The 25,256-nt window shown below is 37.2% G+C and overlaps 1 pseudogene; it reads left to right on the top strand.

Moving 5' to 3' along the window:
- The window catches only part of LOC139186452 (large ribosomal subunit protein eL31-like), a 91,904-nt pseudogene extending 67,776 nt beyond the window's left edge, over positions 1-24,128 (top strand).
- Positions 24,129-25,256: the final 1,128 nt, after the last annotated feature.

The raw sequence follows: 25,256 nt of genomic DNA, 5'->3' as shown, positions 1-25,256 counted from the left end.
GGAGCTCAATAAAGGATGTGGCTGAGAGTATGGGATTGGAATTGGTTGGTTTGCGTATGAAAAGCATGCTTGCTGATGAGTCCTTCATTATGTCTTGGGAGGGAGGGAAAGTCTCTCTAGGATCAGGGAGGCCCCTAATGTTAAAACATCAAAATAAAAAGATATGTTTGGGACCTCCCTGGTGGTCCAGTGGTTAAGAATCCACCTTGCAATACAGGTGGTGTGGTACTTAGTCCCTGGTCAGGAAACTAAGATCCCATATAAAAAGCAGAGACATCTCTTTGCCGACAAGCTATGGTTTTTCCAGTAGTCATGTATCGATGTGAGAGTTGAACCATAAAGAAGGGTGAGCATCAAAGAATTGATGCTTTTGAATTGTAGTGTTGGAGAAGACTCTTGAGAGTCCCCTGGACTGCAAGGAGATCAAGCCAGTCAATCCTAAAGGAAATCAACCCTGAATATTCATTGGAAGGAGTGATGCTGAAGCTCCAATACTTTGGCCACCTGATACAAAGAGTCAACTCATTCAAAAAGACCCTGATGCTGGAAAAGATTGAATGCAAAAGGAGAATGGGGTGGCAGAGGATGAGATGGTTAGATAGCATCATCAACTCAATGGACATGAATTTGAACAAACTCTGGGAGATAGAAAGCCTGACATGCTGCAGTCCATGGAGTTGCAGAGTTGGAGAGGACTGAGCGACTGAACAACAGCAAGCTTAGAGGATAATATGAAGTCAGGGAAAGGAGAAATAAGCATATTTATAACTCAAGGGGATGTTTCCAATAGAAAGAAAACAAGACTGTAAGTACAAGGTGGTACAAGGTGAAGGTCATAAGGGAAGAAGGAGAGGATGGCATTCAGGGCACAGGTGTAGAGGTCCTTGAATATGAGAAGGGATTTCTGATCCTCTAAGACTGGGAGAAAGGGAGAATTTCTAAGAAGGAAACAGCTTTCATCATTTGATCTGTATTTAAACTTGTGGGTCTCCACGTTTCTCTTCAGATAAACTTGGCTGCTGCTGACTGAAGCTAAGTTACTGCCACTTGTTTTCCGTTGGGCAAAAGCATGGCTCATTCCCTTAGTCACTCATATTTAACATTGTTTTAAAAGTACTTGTATTAAGAAATTAAGGGAAAAACAACAAATGTGTGAAAAGGAATATAAGTATTGAATTTTTTTCAATGAGGATGAGATGGTTAAATAACATCACCATCTCAATGGACATGAACTTGAGCAAACTCTGGGAGACAGTGGAGGACAGGGAAACCTGGCATGCTGCAGTCCATGGGTTGCAAAGAGTGGGAGGGCTTCTCTGGGAGAGTTCTGAGACCTGAAGGATGAATAGTTATCTAGGTGAAATGTGAGGCCAATACCATTCCTGGCAGAAGGAATAGCCACGGAGAAGGACTTGCTGAAAGTTTTGTTGTCTTAGGAAATAAAAGAAAGTACTGTGAGTAAAATCTAGTGACAAAAGAAGGGCTTGAAGAGGTAGGCTCTGTTAAAGATCTTGACTTTTATTCTAGATGCAGTGATAAACTACTGAAAGGTTTAGGGCAAGGCAGTGTCCTAACCTAGACTGTGTTTTCAAGAGTACCCTGGGTATTATGCAGAAAGAAAGGAGAGGAGCAGAGTAGAGCTGGAAAATCCATTTGCAGACTAGATTAGTAATGAAGTGAAAGATTACGATGGCTGAGACTAGTGAGTTTGCCTTGGAGATTGGCTATAATACTTGAATTAGATTTTCCGAGAAACCCTACTAGTGCATCATACCCATTCATTGTTTTCCTGTATGGCCCACATAAGACAATAAAATGAGAGGAATAAATTAAGGGCAGAAGAATGAGATAATAAGGAATCTGAAAAAAAAAAGTCGTTATTTGCATATGACATATATAGAGACCCCAAAGAATCTACAGAAAAAATTATAAATAATGTAAGAGTTTAGTAAGATGTCCAAATACAACATTTAAAAGAGAATAGAGGAGGAAGTAAACACAGGAGAGGGGCTTCCCTGGTGGCTCAGTGGTAAAAAAAACCTGCCTGCCAATGCAGGAGACTTGGGTTTGATCCCTGATTTGGAAAGATCCCACATGCTGCGGATCAACTAAGCCCATGCACCACAACTATTGAACCTGTTCTCTAGAGCCCAGAAGCCAAAATTACTGAGCCTACTCGCTGCAACTCCTGAAGCTCTAGAGCTTGTGCTCCGAAACAAAAGAAGCTACCATAGTGAAAAGCCCAAGGACTGCAGCTAGAGAGTGATCCCTGCTCACCACAACTAGAGAAAAGCCCACACAGCAATGAAGACCCAGCACAGCCAAAGATAAATAAATTAATTAAAAACAACACCAGAGAGAGGGGATGACTACAAGTGGAGTAATGTAGGTTAAAAAGATAAAAAGAGAGAGAAAAGGAAAGAAAAGAAAAAAAAAGAGGAAAGAAGGAAGGAAGGAAATAAAAGAACAAAGATTAAAAACTGTTCTACTCCATGTGGTTAAACTAGATTGATAGGAAGTTGTGTTTGAAAGGGGGCATAAATGAATTAAGTTGGTGATATGATACAGTTCCTGATTGATCGAGGCGTGACTTGAAAATAGGTTATTGAGGTGGAGGAAGGTAAGTCACCAATGAGGAGGTATTCAAGGAACTGAATGACTAGTTCATGGGTCACTCAAGCTTGTGTCAGAATGAGTCAGGATGGTTGCTTGAATTGGGATGGGGGAAGCCTGAAGCCAAGTGCTTTGTCCTTCATGAATGAGGGGCAGCAGATGATTGCTGTGGGGAGGGGGAGAGGGAGGTATAAACAGATGGTTGAGTCTCCAAGGAGCAGGTGTTTTGCAAAAGGAAGAGAAAATAATGGTCTGGAACTGACTATAGGGAAGAGGGAAGATGGATAGGTGGATCTTCCATTTGAGAGGACAGATATCTCTAAGGGATGTCTAAGACTTTGGTTATGGCAAGAAATTGAAAAGGGAAGACCATTAAAAAGAATTAGCTAATTATAGATCAGAATTTTGAAGAGCACTTGGCCAAGTGTCAGTGCACAGTAGATGCTCAACACATAATTAATAAATCAACCAATTAATCATGAACACAGTAGAGAAGCTATATCATCTCAAGCCCACAACCCAAACCAATTTGCATGTTACTGCCAAATGGGCTATTTGATTCCAAGTGCTTCAGAGAGTGCTTTGCTCTCTTTATTTTAAAACTCCATTCAATATATAAATGTATCTATACATTCAATACTCAATGTATCAATTAATATGTTGTACATCTTAAATTTATACAGTGTTGTATGTCAAATATATTTCAATTAAAAGCCAAATAAAAATAACTCCATTCAGTCACCAGGAAGATCCTCAGTTCTTAGTTGGAGAAAACGTCTTTTTTGGAATTCTTTATTTTTCTTATAGGGGGTTGTAGCCAAAGAGTATAAATCTCCCTGTCTTCATGTAGTTATCATATTAATAACTGGGCACAATCTGATTCTCATGTTTCTGCCAAACTGAAACTATTAAATGCTTTTAATAAGCACCTCATCTCATAGCCTCCATAGCATCTAATTCTTCTTTTTAATTTCCTCTACTGACACACATAAATGCTCTTTTTAAACACATTTTTAAAGTAATATCTTAATCTTTAGACTTAGTGATATATTTTCTCCACATGTCAGTTTATAGCATTTTTAAAGTCCTCTATGATGTCTATGAATGCTTATAAATTCGCTGATTTATGCAGTGTATTTTCCTGAGGGGGGAAAATGACCATCTGAGAAGCTGGCGAATCTTGGCTTTCTGTCTTATGGTAGCATTTCATCAAACCAGTAATTAATTTTTTAAAAAGATCTAGGTTGATGTTTAGCCTTAAACAGAACCTTTGAAATTCCAAATGATTTTTTTGTTTTCACTCCATACTGCTTCAACCCTTTATTTCTTAAACCATGCATTATTTCTAGTGAAGGCATTTATCATTTACAATTTTTTTTTTCTTAATGTATTTATGGCTGGACTGGGTTTTCAGTGCTGTGTGGGCTTTCCTCTGGTTGTGGTGCGTGGGCTTCTCACTGCGGTAGCTTCTATTATTGCAGAGCACAGGCTGCAGGGTGCATGGGCTTCCGTAGCTGTGGCACAGGCTCACTAGTTGGAGCTCTAGAAGCAGGCTCAGTAGTTGTGGTGCACTAGCTTAGTTGCTGCACAGCATGTGGGATCTTCCTGGATCAGAGATCGAACCTGAGTCTCCTGCATTGGAAGGTGGATTCTTTACCACTGAGCCACCAGGGAAGACCTCCAATTCACTTGAATCAGTTTTAAACAGCTTTATTGAGGTATTAGTGACATGTAATATGCTGTAGATATTTAAAGTATATAATTAGATACCCAGGAAACTGTCACCACAATGAAGATAATCACCTCCAAAAGTTTCTGTATGTCTCTGATTTATCCTCTCCCCTGTTCCCTCAGTTTCCAAGAAATTTGATTTGCTTTTTGTCATTGAGGATTACTTTTACATTTTCTAGCATTTTATATAAATAGAATTATACAGAATGTACTTTTCTTTGGCTTCTTTCTCTTAGCATCAGATATCAAGATTCTTCCATGTTGTTGGATATATTAGTAGTTCATTTCTTTATATGCTAAGTAGTACTTCATTGTATGGATAGACTATTTATCCTCTGATCTGTTGACAGACATTTGGGTTGTTTCCAATTTAGGATTATGACAAATAAAGCTGCTATTAGCATTCATGTTCAAATCTTTGTATGAACACATTCTTCCATTGATTTGGGGAAATACCTAGGAGAAGAACTGTGGAGTCATACGGTAGACATATGTCTAACTTTTTAGGCAACTTTCAAACTGCTTTCAAAAGTGATGAAAACATTTCACTTTCCCACCAGTAGTATATGTGTTTCATTTCCTGCATATCCTTGCCGGCACTTAATATATTAATTCCTTTTAATTTTAGAAATTTGGAGGTACATAGTGTTCTTTCCTGGGGGTTTTATTTTGCATATCCATATTGACTAGTAATGTTGAGTATCTGATCGTGTAGCTGTTTGTCATCCACATATCTTCTTTGGTGAACCATCTGTTTATACTGTTTGTATTGTTTTTATTAGGGCATCTTTTCTTATTATTGCATTCTGAAAATTCTTTATATATCCTGGAGGCAAGTTGTTCAATTGATATGTAATTTGCAGATATTTTTCCCCACTCTGAATTGTCTTAGCAGAATTTTTTGAAGGGCAAAAGATCTTGATTTTTTTAAAAGATGTATTTGTTTGTTCATTTATTTGTTGGCTGTGAAGCATGTAGGATCTTAGTTCCCTGACCAGGAGTCGAACCCATGCTGTCTGCAGTAGAAGCATGAAGTCTTAACCACTGGACCACCAGGGAATTTCCAAAAGCTCTTAGTTTTTATGAGGCCCAATTTATTAACTTTTTCTTCTATGAATTATGCTTTTGATATTATTTCTAAGAAATCACTCCCTAACCTAAGGTCACAAAAATTTTCTTTTAGAAGTTTTTAGTTTTACATTTAGGTCTATGGTTTGTTTGAAGGTAATTTTCAAATACAGTTCTGTATTATAATTTTTACCAGCTTTGTTGATATATAATTCAACCTGAGTCTCCTGCATCGCAGGCAGATTCTTTACTGTCTGAGCCAGTAAGACACTGTTTACATCATAGCTCTTCTGTTATAACTTTCCACATACGGACATGTTGCAAGGAATTGAATCAAAAGGGTCTGAGCCATCAGGGAAGCCAAATCTTAATATAGCCACTTTTAATTAATGTTGGCATGTTATGTCTTTTTCCATCCCTTCACTTTTAACGTACTTGCGTCTTTGACTTTAAAGTGGATTTCTTGTAGGTAGTACATAGGTGGGTTTTTTTAAACCACACCAACCAATATTTGTCTTTTACTGTGGGTGGTTCAGTTCAGTTCAGTCGCTCAGTTGTGTCCAACTCTTTGCCACCCCATGGACTACTGCAGCACACCAGGCCTCCCTGTCCATCACCAACTCCCGGAGTTTACTCAAATTTATGCCCATTGAGTCAGTGATGCTATCCTACCATCTCATCCTCTGTCATCCCCTTCCCCTCCTGACTTCAATCTTTCCCAGCATCCGGGTCTTTTCCAATGACTCAGTTCTTTGCATTGGTGGCCAAAGTATTGGAGTTTCAGCTTTAGCATCATTCCTTCCAAAGAACACCCAGGACTGATCTCCTTCAGAATGAACTGGTTGGATCTCCTTGCAGTCCAAGGGACTCTCAAGAGTCTTATCCAACACCACAGTTCAAAAGCATCAATTCTTCTGCACTCAGCTTTCAGGTGGTTAGGTCATTACATTTATTGATATGATTTGGTCCATCTTGCTATTTGGTTTCTTTTTTGTCCTATCTGTTCTTTGCTTTCCCTTTTCTCTTATTCTACTTTATTTAAAATTATCTGGGTATTTGTGTATAATATTTGTGTTTAACCGGTATTATTTCTTCCTTAAATGTTTGGATAAAACTCTATTTATCTGCTTTGTTCGAGTGTTATTTATATTGTATTATTTTAGATGTTACTTTACAGTTCATAGTATCCATTTTTAACTTAAAAGAGTCTACTGTTAAATGATATTATGTTACTTCATGTTTAGTATAAAGAACTTTACAGCTTTCTGTTTCCATTTCTCCCCTCAGACTTTTGTGCTTTTGTTATTATACATTTTACTTTGCAGGTGTTATATCAGCTCCACAATACATTGTTATTATTTTTGCTTTCAACAACTCATTTTCTTTTAAGGATATTTAAATAATATAAAAAAGAGTCTGTTTTATTTACACACACAGTTTCCCTTTCTGGTGCTGTTTTCTCCTTTGTGTAGTTTCCCATCTAATGTCATCTTTCCTTCTGCCTGGAAACTTCTTTTTATTATTTCTTATAGTACAGATCTGCTAGTTATTAAATCTTTCCTTCTTAAAAACTCCTTCTTTTGCCTTCAATTTTGAAAGATGTATTTGTTGTCTATAAAATTCAAGTTTGGTAATTTGAAGGGGTGGTCATTAAATGTTTTACTCAACTGCTTCTGACACATTGTTTCCTATGAGAGATTGTTATCATCCTTATTGTTTGCTTTCCTCTGCATAACATGCCTTCTTCTCTGGCTGCTTTTAGTAATTGGTCTTTGTAAACAGTCTTGGGAAATTTGTTTATGATAAACCTTGGTGTAACTCTCAATATTTTTCTTGTGTTTGGAGTTCATTGGATTTCTTTGCTTGGTGGTTTATTTGATCAGATTTGGGAAATTCAGGGCCATTTTTCCCTTAACTATTTTTCCCCTGCTGTAAACTCCAATTACACATGTATTTGGCCACCTGAAATTTTACCGTATCTCACTGATGTTCTGTTCATTATTTTTTTAGTCTTTCTTTGTTTCTTTTTGGATAATTTCAATCGCTAAAAAGTCAAGTTCACCCGCCTGCAATGTCTAATATGCCATTAATACCATTCCAGTGAAATTTTCATCTCAGACATTGTAGTTTTCAATCTCTTGAAGTGTGGTTTGAGTCTTTAAAATATCTTCCATGTCTCCACTTAACATATTCAATCATCTTCTAACTTCTGAATATATAGAGTATAGGAACTCTAACAGTTGCTTGCTCAGTGATTCTATCCTTTGTGTCATATATGGGTCTTTTCAGTTGATTGATTTTTCTCTTCATTATGAGTCATATTCTCCTACTTCCTTGTATTCCCAGTAATTTTTTGCTGGATGCCAAACATTGTGAATTTCATCTTGTTGTATGTGGGATATTTTTGTATCTCTATAAATATTCTTGATTTTTTTTCTGGGACAAGGGTAAGTTGCTTGAAAACAGCTTAATCCTTTTGGGCTATACTTTTAAGGTTTGCTAGGCAGGACCAGAGCAGTGTTTAGTCTACAGCTAATTTTGGCCCACAAGTTATGAGGATTCCCTCTCTGGATTGTGGGAACCAGAACTATTCCTGGTTCTGTGTGAGTTCTGGGAGTTTTCCCCTCTAATACTTTAAGAATGGTTTTTGTCTTGGCATTTGATCGTTTTCTCCGTGCATGTACTGATCAGTACTCAAGCTGAATACTCAAGGGATCACTCTGTAGATTTCCAGGGTCTTCTCTCTGAAACTATTTCCTCTCCATTAGTCTGCCCTGAGAATCTAGCTGCCTTGGACTCCCCACATTCCTAGCTTTGCCTCCTCATTTTAGAGCTATTATTCAGCTCCATCTGAGTTCTTGTTTCCTGAATGGGAGCCTGGAAACTCTCAACAGGCAGTAATGGAATAATTGTAAGACTCACTTCATGTGTTTTCCTGCCTCTCTGGCCTCATTATTCTTTTTTGTTGCTGTTGAAGCCCAATATCTTGAAGACTATTATTTCATATATTTTGTCTGGTTCTGAGTTTTTTTTTTTTTTTTTTTTTTCAGTCCAAAGGTGTGGTATAATAAGAACAATATTTGGTCTTTTCCCCTGGTTCTTGGCACAGAGCATCTAAAATCTTTGGCATTTCCTGAGAGACAGGAGTGTCTTTTGTTATTTATAACAGGCTCCTTTCATCACATCTGAGTTTATGCTCCTGAAGTGACAATGGGTGGGGCCTGTAGATAGCTTCGGAAGGGGGCTGATCACCAGAAAGACCAACTAATTGGTCTTTATTAAATATCAAATTATAACTGAGCTGCATAAGTCCACGTATATGAGGATTTTTTTCAATAAGTATATTGCAAAAAATGTTGGCCGTTTACAACCATTTGAAAAAAAACACCTCACAAATGAACCTTGAAGCCTAGAAATATATATAAAAATGTTAGATATGTCATGAATTCATAAAATATATGTAGATACTAGTTTATCCTTACACAGACATAAGGGGAGTGATATTTAATATAAAATTAATCATGTATTAGTATGCTTACTGAGTTGTAGCCTTTATAATAAACCAGTAAATGTAAGTAAAGTGTTTCCCTGAGTTTTGTGAGCCATTCTAGCAAATTATGGAGCCTGAGGAGGGGTCATTGGAGCCCATGGTTTATATCTTGTTTGTTGTTGTTCAGTCAATCAGTCATGTCCAACTCTTTGCTACCCAATGGACTGCAGCATGCCAGGCTTCCCTGTCCTTCACTATCTCCGGAGCTTGCTCAAACTCATGTCCATTGAGTTGGTGATGCCATCCAACCATCTTATCCTCTGTTGCCCGCTTCTCCTCCTGCCTTTAGTCTTTCCCAGCATCAGGGTCTTTTCTAATGAGTCAGCTCTTTGCATCGGGTTTCCAAAGTACTGGAGCTTCAGCTTCAGCTTCAGCATGGTCCCTCCAATGAATAGTCAGGGTTGATTTCCTTTAGGATTGACAGGTTTGATCTCCTTGCTGTCCAAGGGACTCTCAAAGAGTCTTCTCCAGCACCACAGTTCAAAAAAAGGGCTTAGTCCTACAGACTGCCCCGACTCCAGATTCAATCACAAATACTTCTGACCAACAAGCTTATGGAAGAAAACAAAGAGGAACTAAAGAGCCTCTTGATGACAGTGAAAGAGGAAAATGAAAAAGCTGGTTTAAAACTCAACATTCAGAAAACTAAGATCATACTCCCTCAAAAGCATCAATTCTTTGGCGTTCATCCTTCTTTATGGTCCAACTCTCACATCCATACAATACTACTGGAAAAAAACATAGCTTTGACCAGATGGACCTTTGTTGGCAAAGTAATGTCTCTGCTTTGTAATACATTGTCTAGGTTTGTCATAGCTTTTCTTCCCAGGAGCAAGTGTCTTTTAATTTCATGGCTGCAGTCGCCATCTGCAGTGATTTTGGAGCCCAAGAAAATAAAGTCTGTCACTGTTTCCAGTGTTTCCCCATCTGTTTGCCATGAAGTGATGGGACTGGAGCCATGATCTTAGTTTTCTGAATGTTGAGTTTTAAACCAGCTTTTTCATTCTCCTCTTTCACTGTCATCAAGAGGCTCTTTAGTTCCTCTTTGCTTTCTTCCATAAGCTTGTTGGTCAGAAGCATTTGTGATTGAATCTGGAGTCGGGCAGTCTGTAGGACTAAGCCCTTAGATGTGTGGAGCTTGCTGCTAACTGCAAGTAGTTAGTCTCTGAATTGAATTTTGTAGGACCCAGTTGGTGTCAGGAAGAGTGTCCAGAGAGGGTAAATCTGGTCCCTGTGAATTGGCAGGGACCAATTACTTGACTGGTAGTAAAATTTCCTTTTTTATAAGTGTAAATAAGTAAAATATTAAATTAACAACCCCACTGAATGTTAAAAGAATGTGCCTGTATTATAGAAGCAGAAATAGAATTTTTGGACAGATTTAAGTATAAGTTAGGTAAATAAACAAATGAAAAGATAGTATGGTATCTGAGTAAACTTACTAAATCTGCCACCCTCCTAAGTAAAAAGAAAATAGAAACTTAGCATGCAAAGTAGAGATGAAAAATCTGTTCTTGAAGAATCAGTTCAGTTCAGTCGCTCAGTCATGTCCTACTCTTTGCAACCCCATGAATCTCAGCACGCCAGGCCTCCCTGTCCATCACCAACTCCTGGAGTTCACTCAGACTCATGTCCATCGAGTCAGTGATGCCATCCAGCCATCTCTACATGTAATTAAAAAAAATTAGTAGCCAATTTGAAAATATTTTTTGACAACATATGAAATTAGTTTTAATATCTTTTATTTAGCCCAGTATATCCAAAATATTATTATTTCAACATATAATCAATATTAAGATTACTAAGGAGCTATTTATATTTTATCCCTAGTAAGACTGAATCTGGCATGAATTTTACACTTAGAGCATATCTCAATTAAGATTAGTTGTAAAAAAAAAGAGATTAGTCATATTTCAGCTTTTCAATGGTCACTTGTAGACAGTGGCCCCTTATGTTGGACAGTCAGGCTATAGAAGTACTTAATGAGTCTATGAAATTTTTTAAAAAATCAGAAAAATAAAAAATAAGGTGAAGCACAAAGATGAAAAGAGAGTTTACTGTCAGTATCCTACCCATGTCCCTGCAGTCTTGCCCTCAGTACAGCTCTTCTTTATAAACCTGTGATTCCGGAGACTACCTGTGACACTCTGCCACAGGTCATTTTTCTGTCAAAGCAGTCTGCCCAGTCCACATTCAGGGCAAGTGAAAAGTTGTTGTTTAGTCACTAAGTCATGTCCAACTCTTTGCAACCCCATGGACTATAGCCCACCAGGTTCCTTCTGTCCATGGGATTTCCTAGGCAAGAATACTGCAGTAGGTTGCTTTTTTCTTCTCCAGGGGATCTTCCCAACCCAGGGATTGAAACCTGCATCTCCTGCAGTGGCAGGTGGGTTCTTCACCACTGAGCCCACCAGGGAAGCGCAAGTGAGAAGTATCAGAATCTTATTGCTCCCAAGAACAGCCTAGAACCAGTGACAGACAAGAAATTGTTGGATAACTACCCCAGCTTCTTTTCCTCCTGGTTGGGATAATGCTGAGCCTTGTTCTGCAGTGTCTCAAAGGACACCTTCTAGTAGGTTTTAACTCCAGCTGCTTACAGTAGTTACTTGCTTGCTAACATTATTGGATTCTTTCCCTTTCATGTCTTACTTCCCCACCCCTTTATTAGTGTTTCCTGAAATTACCTCTCAAATAAATTGTTTGCACTCATATTCCTGGGTCTGCTTCTGGGGAATGCAAACTATGACACATAGTTTAGGAACAAATTGGGAGCCAAAACAATGCCCCTAAAAGCCATTAAAAAAAATTAGAAACAGCAGATAACAAAACAGACACAACATAAAACCAATTACTAATTTAGGGGAAAGGCTTGACAATCACAGGGTCTGCAGATTTAAAAAAAAAAATGAAAGAAACTTAAGTAGAAAGAAAGATATTTGAAAAGACAAAAGGCTAATTAGAGTAAAGGTAATTGAGGCCTTAGAATTGGAGAAACTAACACAAAGGTAACAGAAATTGTACTTAAATTGTACAGAAAATGCCAATAGAAGAGAATTTTCCTGATTAGAGGAAGGAATTACTCTAGTTAGAATATCTTGCTCTAGAAGAAAATGTTATAGGAACAGCTAAACAGATATATTCTAATGATTTTTCATTTCACTGATGAAGATAAATTTTTTACATGTCCAGACAGGTACTAATTATTTGCCAGGAGAAAAAATCAGGATAGCTTCAGACTTCTCCAAGAATTATTCATTGTCTGAAAAGTGCTGAGAAAAGGAAGGTGAGATTCAAGAATGATTTTCTCAATCAAGGTGACCTTCAAATATGAAGGCAAGAAATAGTCAAGTAGACAATCTGTCATAAATAAGCCAAGACCTACATGACGTTTTTGAAAAGACAAGAAAAATCAAAGCCAAATAACCAAAAAGTAAAGAGAGAAGCACAATAAAAAGACTGGTGATAAAACTCTATAGAATTAAGAAAGCAATTATGGAAAATATGGTCACAGAATGTTAGTGTTATAAATCATAGCAAGGTAAAAGAAATGGTAATACAACAATTGAAATCAGGAATGGAGGGGAAGGGAGGGACATGGGAAGAGATTTACTTGTGATCATTTCTTTGATATTCTTCTATAACTGAGACTTAACAGATACAGTGTGAAGTCACTAAATCAAGAAATAGAGTTAATGATACTAAAAAAGTTATAATGATTGCAAAAGATTAAGAAAACCCCAAAAGTAGATAATAAACCTTCAAAATTATCCAAATAAACACACACACATCTATAAAACCAAATACAGAAAAAAACATTACATTTAGCAGTTGGTAGTACATAATAGAAAACTTGGAAAATAAAAATAGTAAACTGGTGGTCCAGTGGTTAAGACTCCGTCTTCCAATGCAGGTGGTGTGGGTTTGATCCCTCATCAGAATACTAAGATCTCACATGCCTTGCAGTCAAAAAACCAAACCATAAAGCAGAAACAGTATTGTAACAAATTCAATAAAGACTTTAATAAATGGTCCACATAGTAGAAAACTTGAAATAATACATATTAAATATATTTCTTATTAAGTTCACCCATTACACAATGTCCTAGATAGATGAAACAAAAAAACTCACAAAATCAAACCATGCATTTAGAAGAATGGAATATATAGTTCAATTGCCAAAAAAGAGCAGATTCTTTGAAGAAGACATAACAAAAAGGCAAATAAAAACCAGATAAACCACTTGCTAGTATAGTAGTAAAAATAAAAGAAAAAGGAAAAAAAGGACAAATACATCTATAAAAAGTTAAAAATGAAAAAGAGGAAGTAACTGTTGATATAGAGGAAATTAAAAATTCTGAAAAAAAAATCATTTGAAAATATAAGTGAAAAATACTGAACAACAGCCAATATCAACAAACCTAAACAGACATATAGCAATTGAAAAATTTATACAAGAACTTCCTCTTTAAAATCTCCAGGCCATAAAACCATGAAAACATGGTTTCACTGTTAATTTTTTCAATTTTTTTTTAAAAGAAAGAAGTAAATTGAATATAATTTACTGATTTCAAAAGAAGAAATCCTTCAAGTTACACTTGCAAAGAAAGTCTGACACTAGCATCAAAACCTGACAAGACAGAACCAACTCACTTATCAATATTTAAGTAAAAATTTTGATAAAACAATGGCAATTGTAGTTCAGCAGTACTTAAGAATATATGCCATTACCAAATCAATTCCTCCCTGAGCTGCAAGGGTAGGTCAGTATTAGGAAAACTATAAATACATTATGTGTTATCAGTAACCTGAAGGGGAAAATATTTATAGTGATTTAGTATATGCAGAAAAAAATATTTGACAAACTTCAACATCCAATGTAATTATGAAAATAGAGAATAAATTAAGACTAGATGATTTGGACTTGCAAATGTGAATAATTATATATAGAATAGATAAATAATAAAGCTCTACTGTACAGTATAGGAAACTATATTCAATATCCTAAGCATTTCCTCTAAAGTCAGGAACAAGACAAGGGTGCCCACTTTCACCATTACTATTCAACATAGTTTTGGAAGTTTTGGCCACAGCAATCAGAGCAGAAAAAGAATTAAAAGGAATCCAAATTGGAAAAGAAGAAGTAAAACTCTCACTATTTGCAGATGACATGATCCTCTACATAGAAAACCCTAAAGACTCCACCAGAAAATTACTAGAACTAATCAATGACTATAGTAAAGTCGCAGGATATAAAATCAACACACAGAAATCCCTTGCATTCCTATACACTAATAATGAGAAAACAGAAAGAGAAATTAAGGAAACAATTCCATTCACCATTGCAACGGAAAGAATAAAATACTTAGGAATATATCTACCTAAAGAAACTAAAGACCTATATATAGAAAACAATAAAACACTGGTGAAAGAAATCAAAGAGGACACTAATAGATGGAGAAATATACCATGTTCATGGATTGGAAGAATCAATATAGTGAAAATGAGTATACTACCCAAAACAATTTATAGATTCAATGCAATCCCTATCAAGCTACCAACAGTATTCTTCACAGAGCTAGAACAAATAATTTCACAATTTGTATGGAAATACAAAAAACCTCGAATAGCCAAAGCAATCTTGAGAAAGAAGAACGGAACTGGAGGAATCAACCTGCCTGACTTCAGGCTATATTACAAAGCCACAGTCATCAAGACAGTATGGTACTGGCACAAAGACAGAAATATAGATCAATGGAACAAAATAGAAAGCCCAGAGATAAATCCACGCACATATAGACACCTTATCTTTGACAAAGGAGGCAAGAATATACAATGGATTAAAGACAATCTCTTTAACAAGTGGTGCTGGGAAATCTGGTCAACCACTTGTAAAAGAATGAAACTAGAACACTTTCTAACACCATACACAAAAATAAACTCAAAATGGATTAAAGATCTAAACGTAAGACCAGAAACTATAAAACTCCTAGAGGAGAACATAAGCAAAACACTCTCTGACATACATCACAGCAGGATCCTCTATGACCCACCTCCCAGAATATTGGAAATAAAAGCAAAAATAAACAAATGGGACCTAATTAACCTTAAAAGCTTCTGCACATCAAAGGAAACTATTAGCAAGGTGAAAAGACAGCCTTCAGAATGGGAGAAAATAATAGCAAATGAAGCAACTGACAAACAACTAATCTCAAAAATATACAAGCAACTCCTACAGCTCAACTCCAGAAAAATAAATGACCCAATCAAAAAATGGGCCAAAGAACTAAATAGACATTTCTCCAAAGAAGACATACAGATGGCTAACAAACACATGAAAAGATGCTCAACATCACTCATTATCAGAGAAATGCAAATCAAGACCACTATGAGGTACCATTTCACACCAGTCAGAATGGCTGCGATCCAAAAGTCTACAAGTAATAAATGCTGGAGAGGGTGTGGAGAAAAGGGCATTCTTATTCTTACACTGTTGGTGGGAATGCAAACTAGTACAGCCACTATGGAGAACAGTGTGGAGATTCCTTAAAAAACTGGAAATAGAACTGCCTTATGATCCAGCAATCCCACTGCTGGGCATACACACTGAGGAAACCAGAAGGGAAAGAGACACGTGTACCCCAATGTTCATCGCAGCACTGTTTATAATAGCCAGGACATGGAAGCAACCTAGATGTCCATCAGCAGATGAATGGATAAGAGAGCTGTGGTACATATACACAATGGAGTATTACTCAGCCATTAAAAAGAATACATTTGAATCAGTTCTAATGAGGTAGATGAAACTGGAGCCTATTATACAGAGTGAAGTAAGCCAGAAGGAAAAACACCAAAACAGTATACTAACGCATATATATGGAATTTAGAAAGATGGTAACAATAACCCGGTGTACGAGACAGCAAAAGAGACACTGATGTATAGAACAGTCTTATGGACTCTGTGGGAGAGGGAGAGGGTGGGAAGATTTGGGAGAATGGCATTGAAACATGTAAAATATCATGTAAGAAACGAGATGCCAGTCCAGGTTCGATGCACGATACTGGATGCTTGGGGCTAGTGCACTGGGACGACCCAGAGGGATGGTATGGGGAGGGAGGAGGGAGGAGGGTTCAGGATGGGGAACACATGTATACCCGTGGTGGATTCATTTTGATATTTGGCAAAACTAATACAATTATGTAAAGTTTAAAAATAAAATAAAATTTAAAAAAAAAGCTCTACTGTACAGTATAGGAAACTATATTCAATATCCTATGATAAACCTATGGAAAAGAATATGTAAAAGAAAAAAGAAAAAAAAAAGAAAAAATATATGTATACCTGAATCACAACAGAAATGAACACAACATTGCAAATCAATCATACTTAAGTAAAATACATTTTAAAAAAGAATAGTTAACAACAGCAGAATACATGTTTTTCTCAAGTGGATGTGGAACATTCACCAGGATAAACCATATGTTATGGCTCAGACAGTAAAGCATCTGCCTACAATGCGGGAGACCCAGGTTCAATCCCTAGGTCAGGAAGATCTCCTGCAGAAGGAAATGGCAACCCACTCCAGTATTCTTGCCTGGAAAGTCCTGTGGATGAAGGAACCTAGTCCGCTACAGTCCATGGGGTAGCAAAGAGTCAGACACGACTGAGCGACTTCACTTAGGCCATAAAAGAAGTCTTCATAAATTTTAAAAGATTGAAATCATACAAAGTATCTTTTCTGATAATGAAATGAAACTAGAAATCAATAACAAAAGGAAAACAGGAAAATTCACAAATATGTGGAAATTAAACAAGACTCTCTTGAGAAACCAATGGATGAAAGAAGATATCACAAGGAAAGTTAGAAAATACTTTGAGCCAAAAGAAAACAAAGCTCCACATACCAAAATTTATGGGATGAATTGAAAGCAGTGCTAAGAGAGAAATGGATATCCGTAAATGCAGGCATTAAAATGGACTCTATCATGTCAAGGAAGTTTCCTTCTATTCCTAGTTTATTGAGTATTTTTCATAAAGAGTGTTGGATTTTACCAAATGTTTTTTCTGCATCCGTTGAGATGATCATGTGAGGTTTTTTCCTTTCATTCTATTAATGTGGTATATTAATTACATTGGTTGATTTTTCATATGTTCAAACATCCTTGCATTCCAGGGATAAATCCCACCTGCTCATGGTGTTTAATCCTTCTAAAATGCAGCTGAATTCACTTTGCTAGAATTCTCTTGTGGGTTTTTGCAATATCTCGTCAGGATATTGGTGTGCATTGTCCTTAAAATGTCTTTGTCTTACTCTGTTTATCAGGGTAATGCTGGTCTAATGGGTGAGTTAGAAAGTCTTCTCTCCAGTTTTTTTTTTTTTTTTCTTGGAAGCGTTTGAAAAGGATAGGTGTTAATTTTTTAAATGTTTGGTAGAATTTACCAGTGAAATCATTTGGTCCAAGGCATTTTTCTGTTGAGTGTTTTTTTGACTAGCAGTTCAATCTCCTTATTAGTTACAGATCTATTCAGATTTTCTGTTTATTTATGATTCAGTTTTGGTAGATGTGTGTTTCTAGGAATTTTTCCATTTCATCTAGGTTACCCAATGAGTTAGTGTATAACTGTTCATAGTATTTTCTTATAATTCTTTTTATTGCTATGTAATTGGTAGTCATGTTCCCTCTTTCACTTATATTTTCAGTAATTTGAGTCTTCTCTCTTCTTTCCTTAGTCTAGCTAAAGTTGTCAAGTTTGTTGATCTTTTCAAAGAATCAGCTTTGGTTTCATTGATTTTTGCTATTGTTTTTCTATGCTGTATTTTATTTATCTCTGCCCTAATCTTTATCATTTCTTTTTATCTGCTAGTTTTGAGTTTAGCTTACCCTTCCTTTTCTAGTTCCTTAAGGTATAAAGTTAGGTTACAGATTTGAAATCTTTCTTCTTTTTTTTAATGTATGCTTTACAGCTATAAATTTCTCTCAGCATTGCTTTCACTGAATCCCATAAGCTTTTGTATATGAAGTTTTGTTTTCATTTAGTTCAAAGTATTTTCTTTTCTTTTCTTTTATTTTTAAACTTTACATAATTGTATTAGTTTTGCCAAATATCAAAATGAATCCGCCACAGGTATACATGTGTTCCCCATCCTGAACCCTCCTCCCTCCTCCCTCCCCATACCATCCCTCTGGGTCGTCCCAGTGCACTAGCCCCAAGCATCCAGTATCGTGCATCGAACCTGGACTGGCATCTCGTTTCTTACATGATATTTTACATGTTTCAATGCCATTCTCCCAAATCTTCCCACCCTCTCCCTCTCCCACAGAGTCCATAAGACTGTTCTATACATCAGTGTCTCTTTTGCTGTCTCGTACACCGGGTTATTGTTACCATCTTTCTAAATTCCATATATATGCGTTAGTATACTGTTTTGGTGTTTTTCCTTCTGGCTTACTTCACTCTGTATAATAGGCTCCAGTTTCATCTACCTCATTAGAACTGATTCAAATGTATTCTTTTTAATGGCTGAGTAATACTCCATTGTGTATATGTACCACAGCTCTCTTATCCATTCATCTGCTGATGGACATCTAGGTTGCTTCCATGTCCTGGCTATTATAAACAGTGCTGCGATGAACATTGGGGTACACGTGTCTCTTTCCCTTCTGGTTTCCTCAGTGTGTATGCCCAGCAGTGGGATTGCTGGATCATAAGGCAGTTCTATTTCCAGTTTTTTAAGGAATCTCCACACTGTTCTCCATAGTGGCTGTACTAGTTTGCATTCCCACCAACAGTGTAAGAATAAGAATGCCCTTTTCTCCACACCCTCTCCAGCATTTATTACTTGTAGACTTTTGGATCGCAGCCATTCTGACTGGTGTGAAATGGTACCTCATAGTGGTCTTGATTTGCATTTCTCTGATAATGAGTGATGTTGAGCATCTTTTCATGTGTTTGTTAGCCATCTGTATGTCTTCTTTGGAGAAATGTCTATTTAGTTCTTTGGCCCATTTTTTGATTGGGTCATTTATTTTTCTGGAGTTGAGCTGTAGGAGTTGCTTGTATATTTTTGAGATTAGTTGTTTGTCAGTTGCTTCATTTGCTATTATTTTCTCCCATTCTGAAGGCTGTCTTTTCACCTTGCTAATAGTTTCCTTTGATGTGCAGAAGCTTTTAAGGTTAATTAGGTCCCATTTGTTTATTTTTGCTTTTATTTCCAATATTCTAGTCAAAGTATTTTCTAATTTCTCTTGTGATTTCTTCTTTGACTCATTGGTTGCTCAAGAGTGTATTGTTTAATTTCCACATCTTTTTGAATTTTCTTTTTTTTTGTTGTTATTGATTTCTAGTTTCATTTCATTATTATCAGAAAAGATATTTTGTATGCTTTCAGTCTTTTTGAATTTACTAAGACTTATTATGGCCTAATATATGATCTGTCCTGGAGTGTTCCATGTCCACTTGAGGAAATGTGTATTCTGCTGCTTTGGGGTAGTGTCCTGTGTGCTTTATATGTGTGGAGTGTTCTGTATAGCTAAGTTATCTATCTGTCCATCCAGTCTCTCCATCCACCCATCCACCCCCCCCCCATCTTTCTATCTATCTTAGTATGGGACATTTATACATATTAAGTAGCCTGGAAAATTGCACCCCTAGATGTTTTCATGGCTGGTTTCTCCTTATCACTCAGATCTATGCTCAGATATAACCTCAGAGAAATTTTCTCTGACCACAGTGTCTAAATTTGCACCCCACCTCACCACATCCCCAGTCACTCTCTATCTTATTTCCTTGTTTGTTTTCTTCACAGCATTTATCACAATCTGAAATTACATGATTGTTTTGATTCTTTACTTGATTGTTTTTTGTCTCTCTCAGTAGAATATAAGCTCAATAAAAGAAGAAACTATTTTGTTCACAGCAAGAGCTTAATAAATATTTGATGAATCTGTATTTGTTAATGTTTGTTAAATGTCACCTCTTCAAACTAGCACACTATTTTTACTTAAATAAATTTGTTTAGATGATTGTTCATGCTGGGAGATTTGAGACAGTTCTCATATCCTGTGTAGTTTTTCTGTACTTCTTCCTCTGCTGAAGTTGCTATTTTAAAATTTCATCAAAACTGTTTGCTCTTGGTTGTGTTAGGAGTAGAAAGTTGGTGATCTAGATCAGTTTTCACTCTATCCTTTACGACTTTATATGTTTCAATCAAATCCTTGCTAACTTCTTCCCATATTTTAATTTTAGATTTTAGAATAGCTTCTATTCTTTTCTGTATGTATACACTAGCTATGTTTTAGTATAATATGTATTTCCTAGGATGGTTACTCATTAAACTAAGTAAAATTATTTAAGGAGATCTTAGAATCTCAGTATTTTTTGTTATTCATGTAAATTATATATATGTAATTAGTTACATGCAATTAATTTTTACTACTGGCAGTTTGACTAATTAAAATGGATACCCTCTCATCAAAATTATATGTTTTATGCCATATTTTAATAACCTATAAAGACAAAATTATTTGCTGTTTTTACTTTTGTATCTTACTTTTAGTTTAGTTCAGTTCTGTTGCTCAGTCGTGTCTGACTCTTTGTGACCCCATGGACTGCAGCACACCAGGACTCCCTGTCCATCACCAACTCCCAGAGTTTACTCAGACTCATGTCCATTGAGTTGGTGATGCCATCCAACCATCTCATCCTCTGTTGTCCACTTCTATTCCTGCCTTCAATCTCTCCCAGCATCAGGGTCTTTTCCAATGACTCAGTTCTTTTCATCAGGTGGCCAAAGTAATGGAGTTTCAGCTTCAACATCAGTCCTTCCAATGAATATTCAGGACTGATTTCCTTTAGGATGGACTGGTTGGATCTCCTTGCAGTCCAAGAGTCTCTCAAGAGTCTTCTCCAACACCACAAGTCAAAAGCATCAATTCTTTGGTGCTCAGTTTTCCTTATAGTCCAACTCTTACATCCATACATGACTACTGGAAAAACCATAGCCTTGACTAGATGGACCTTTGTTGGCAAAGTAATGTCTCTGCTTTTGAATATGCTGTCTAGGTTGGTCATAACTTTTCTTCCAAGGAGTAAGCATCCTTGAATTTCATGGCTGTAGTCACCATCTGCAGTGATTTTGGAGCCCCCCAAAGTAAAGTCTGTCACTGTTTCCACTGTTTCCCTATCTATTTGCCATGAAGTAATAGGACCAGATGCCATGATCTTAGTTTTCTGAATTTGAGTTTTAAGCCAACTTTTTAACCCTCCTCTTTAATGTTCCTTTTTTTCCTGTGTATCAGTGTGTCTATTCATTCAGTCTACCAGAATTGCTCATTTATGTGATTTCAATCTCAGATACAACCAAGCATTGCACTTGATCTAATACCTGGCACTTCTTTTCTGCCTCAGTGCCTGTCTCTGACAACTTTACTTGTAAGCAGTATTTTAGAATCTATTTTAAAATTAGATTAGTAATTAAGAAGCAAGAAAATGAAATTGTTTAATATAATCTGGGGTCAAACCACTACCTTGTTCTTATTTTCTCCTTAGGCACACTGCTTTTGTTGGTAATGGAAAACTAATGGCTGTAAGGGCCCAATATGACTCCTAGGTTCGGAGAGAATAGAAAGAAAAGTCTTCACTTAAAGGTAAGATTGTGCTTCACCCAGTTTTCATGCATCTTTAGAGCCTACCTTTCTTGAAGCTTAGCTTCTTATTCTAGGAAGCCTTCTCTTTTGTCTGGATTCCTTTAAGGAATTGTCATTCATATCACAGTCTAGTAGCACATTCTGGTACATTCTGATTTTGTAATTGTTTCATGTTGAAGTACTGTTTCCCTCTTACCCTAAATGATGTAAGCTTCTTGAAGGTAGGACCGTGCTTTAATAAAAAACAAATAAGCAGGCAACTATTTCAGGAGTACCTTTGTTGTTGTTCAGTTGGTCAGCCATGTTGATTCTTTGCAACAGAGGAGCCTGGCAGGCCACAGTCCATGGGATTTCCCAGGCGAGAATACTGGAGTGGGTTGCCTTTTTCTTCTCTAGGGGAGCTTTCCCATCCGGGGATTGAACCTGAGGCTCCTGCTGCATCTCCTGCCTTGCAGGCAGATTCTTTATCGCTGAGCCCCTGGGGAAGCCCCATTAGTACCATAACTGTAGATTATATGTCCCATAGGATTAGACTTTAAAATGATGTGTTAATGATCTAGTTTGTGAGAGGGAGTCTAGTCATTTAGATATAATTTTAATGTTCTGAGTTTTAGGTTAGTAAATAGAAAAGGACCATTCTTCATGAGACATCATCATTTCTTCAGCGTACTGTTCCCCCCCTCACCCATTGTCACTCACCCCCGTCATAATACTTGCAGCTATTTTTATAGAGAAGTTAAAATGTGCTCAACACTCCACATGTTACTTAAAGCCCACAAAAACCCTACAAAATACATAGTACAATTGTTACTATTAATACTCATAAATATTATCAAGGTCTCGGTGCACAGAATTGTATTAAAATGATGTTTAGCTTGTTCATGATCCATATTTATTTATTTATTTAATTATTGATTTTCAATAAAGTCATAAACACCTATGATCCCACCACCTGAAACAAAATCTAGGACTATAACCTACATCTAATACTTGCTCATCAACCTTCTCCCCTGCTTCTCCCCATTGTGTTGTTCATTTGCTAAGTTGTATCTGACTCCTGTGATTCCATGAACTGTGTCCTTCACTTAGGGCATAGAAAAGTAAGTACTGGTCCCCACATTTTACGGAGGAATCTGAGACTGCTGAAGGTTAAGAGGTTTGTTTTTTTCTTTTAGATTACCTAGCTAGTCAATGGACTATCTGCTGCTAAGTCACTTCAGTCGTGTCCAACTCTGTGCAACCCCATAGATGGCAGGCCACCAGGCTCCCCTGTCCCTGGGATTCTCCAGGCAAGAACACTGGAGTGGGTTGCCATTTCCCTCTCCAATGCATGAAAGTGAAAAAATAAAGTGAAGTCACTCAGTCGTGTCCGACTCCTAGCGACCCCATGGACTGCAGCCCACCAGGCCCCTCCGTCCACGGGATTTTCCAGGCAAGAGTACCGGAGTAGGTTGCCATTGCCTTAGGTGTGTCTAATTCTGACACCTCCCCCTAACCTGCTCATGTGGACTCCCAATCATTTGTCTGCAAGATAGCTGAGAAGTGGTGCTCAATGAAATAAAGTAGATACTGGCACTTACATCTTGGAATAAGAATAATGACTTAGGAGTTTACTGGTTTGGGCTTTCCAATCCAAACCAGTACCCTGGTGCTATAGGATGATGGCTCCTGCTAAAAAGGGCAGTGAGAAGAAGGGCCAGCCTGCCATCAACAAGGTGGTGACCAGAGAATACGCTATCAGCATTCACAGTGCATCCATGAAGTAGGTTTCAAGAAGCCTGTCCCTTGGGCACTCAGAGAAATACAGAAATTTGCCAGGAAGGAGATGGGAAGCCCAGATGTACGCATCTACACCAGGCTCAACAAAGACGTCTGGGTCAAAGATACAAGGGACGTTCTGTACTAGATCTGTGTGCAGTTGTCCAGAAAATGTAATAAAGATGAAGGCTAACCAAACAGGCTCTACATGTTGGTTACTCACATGCCTGTCGCCACTTTCAAAAATCTACAGACAGACAGTGTGGTTGAGACCTAATTGCTGATTGTCCAATAAAGTTATTGAACTGCCAAGAAAAAAGAGTGTACTAGTTTGAGGGACTTGCCTGGTAGTCCGGAGGTTAAGAATCTGCCTTGCAATGCAGGGGATGTGGATTCAATCCCTGGTGAGCCTGTGAGCTCTGGAGCCTGTGCATCACAACTAGAGAGCCCTAGTGCCACAACTAAGACCCAATAGCCAAAAAAGTAAATATTAAAAAAAAAGAGTGTACAGGTTCATCTCCAGCATTGAGCTTGGTTTTGGGTAATTTGTCTTCTTAACCCAGCCCTCTGTAGGTTATTTCATCTCTCAGCTGTCCCATGACTGAGCATATTCCAGTTGGTTCAGGTTTCAAAAACCAAACCAAAAGAAGATATAATTAAGGGCAACACTATGTAAATTGCTTAAGCCTGAAAGAGAATTTTTTTTTCCCCTAAATGACCACCTTGTTGCAAAATGGTTTTTAAAATGGTTAATTTCAGCAAAAAGGCTTTATGAGAATCCCAGGGACGGGGGAGCCTGGTGGGCTGCCTTCTATGGGGTCGCACAGAGTCGGACATGACTGAAGTGACTTAGCAGCAGCAGCAGCAGCAAGAAGAACTCTCTTGGTCTTCAACTGATGCAGGCTGATGTGAAGTCTGATGTTCTCTAGAAGAGTATATATAGATTTATACTCGGTTGTTTTATTCTGCTAGTATATTGCACTACAGATGAGAACACACACGCATACACACACACATTCCTCCTGAAATTCTGTACAATATAGAAATGCAAAGTTTAAGACAGAGGCTAATTAGTGCGACTTTAAGAAACCTTACAGGACAATGTGTGCCCGGATACCCAGAATATCAATAGAACTGAAAGCACATCTGTTGGATATCACAGGGGTTTGTCTTCAGATAATTATTTCCTTTTTGGCTTTAATGGAAAAGAATGTCAAATATGATACTGGGACACTTGTAGAATGACATTCTGTAACAACAGACTTAAACAGGATAGAAAGAGTGAATAACTGGGCATCAAGTGTGATGAATGAGGAAGCTGTTATTATAACAAAGGGAGGAAAAGGTCTCTGTTCATAATGCCAAGTGTGTGCAGCACAAAGATCAGGATATTAGGTAAGATTTATGTAAACAATTTATTGAACTATATTTGCAGCTTTATAAGAGAAATGATGTTACCAAAATAAAGCATGTCAACAACTTATCTGAGGTGCTTTACCTAATTCCCAATTGTATCGGTGGGGTTTTTTGTTTGTTTGTTTGCACTAACTTAATTATGCAGTACTTAGAAAAAATGTAAACTGTTCAATATGTTCTACATGTGTTGTTGTTCAACACACCCAGACTAGGGATTAACCACATGATATATTTAGTATCTATTTGGCTGATACAATGTTTTCAAAACTTGCATTGATACATGATGCTGTTTCCTTTTTATCAGTGATAGAAATCCATCTTTTCCCCTTGGATTCCAGTTAGCTAAATTGACTGCCTATGAGGTCAAAATGCCAAGTATTTTCTAACTTCTTCATAGTATTTTTTGCCCCCAAATAAAAGAATGCATGAAAATTTCCTCTGCTTTGTTCCAGTGTGAGTCTCAGTTTGTTTCCAA

The sequence above is a fragment of the Bos indicus genome, chromosome 13, assembly GCF_029378745.1.
Source record: "Bos indicus isolate NIAB-ARS_2022 breed Sahiwal x Tharparkar chromosome 13, NIAB-ARS_B.indTharparkar_mat_pri_1.0, whole genome shotgun sequence".
Taxonomy (NCBI): domain Eukaryota; kingdom Metazoa; phylum Chordata; class Mammalia; order Artiodactyla; family Bovidae; genus Bos; species Bos indicus.
The sequence above is the reverse complement of the archived record's forward strand: the minus strand, read 5'-3'. Positions and strand labels throughout refer to the sequence as shown.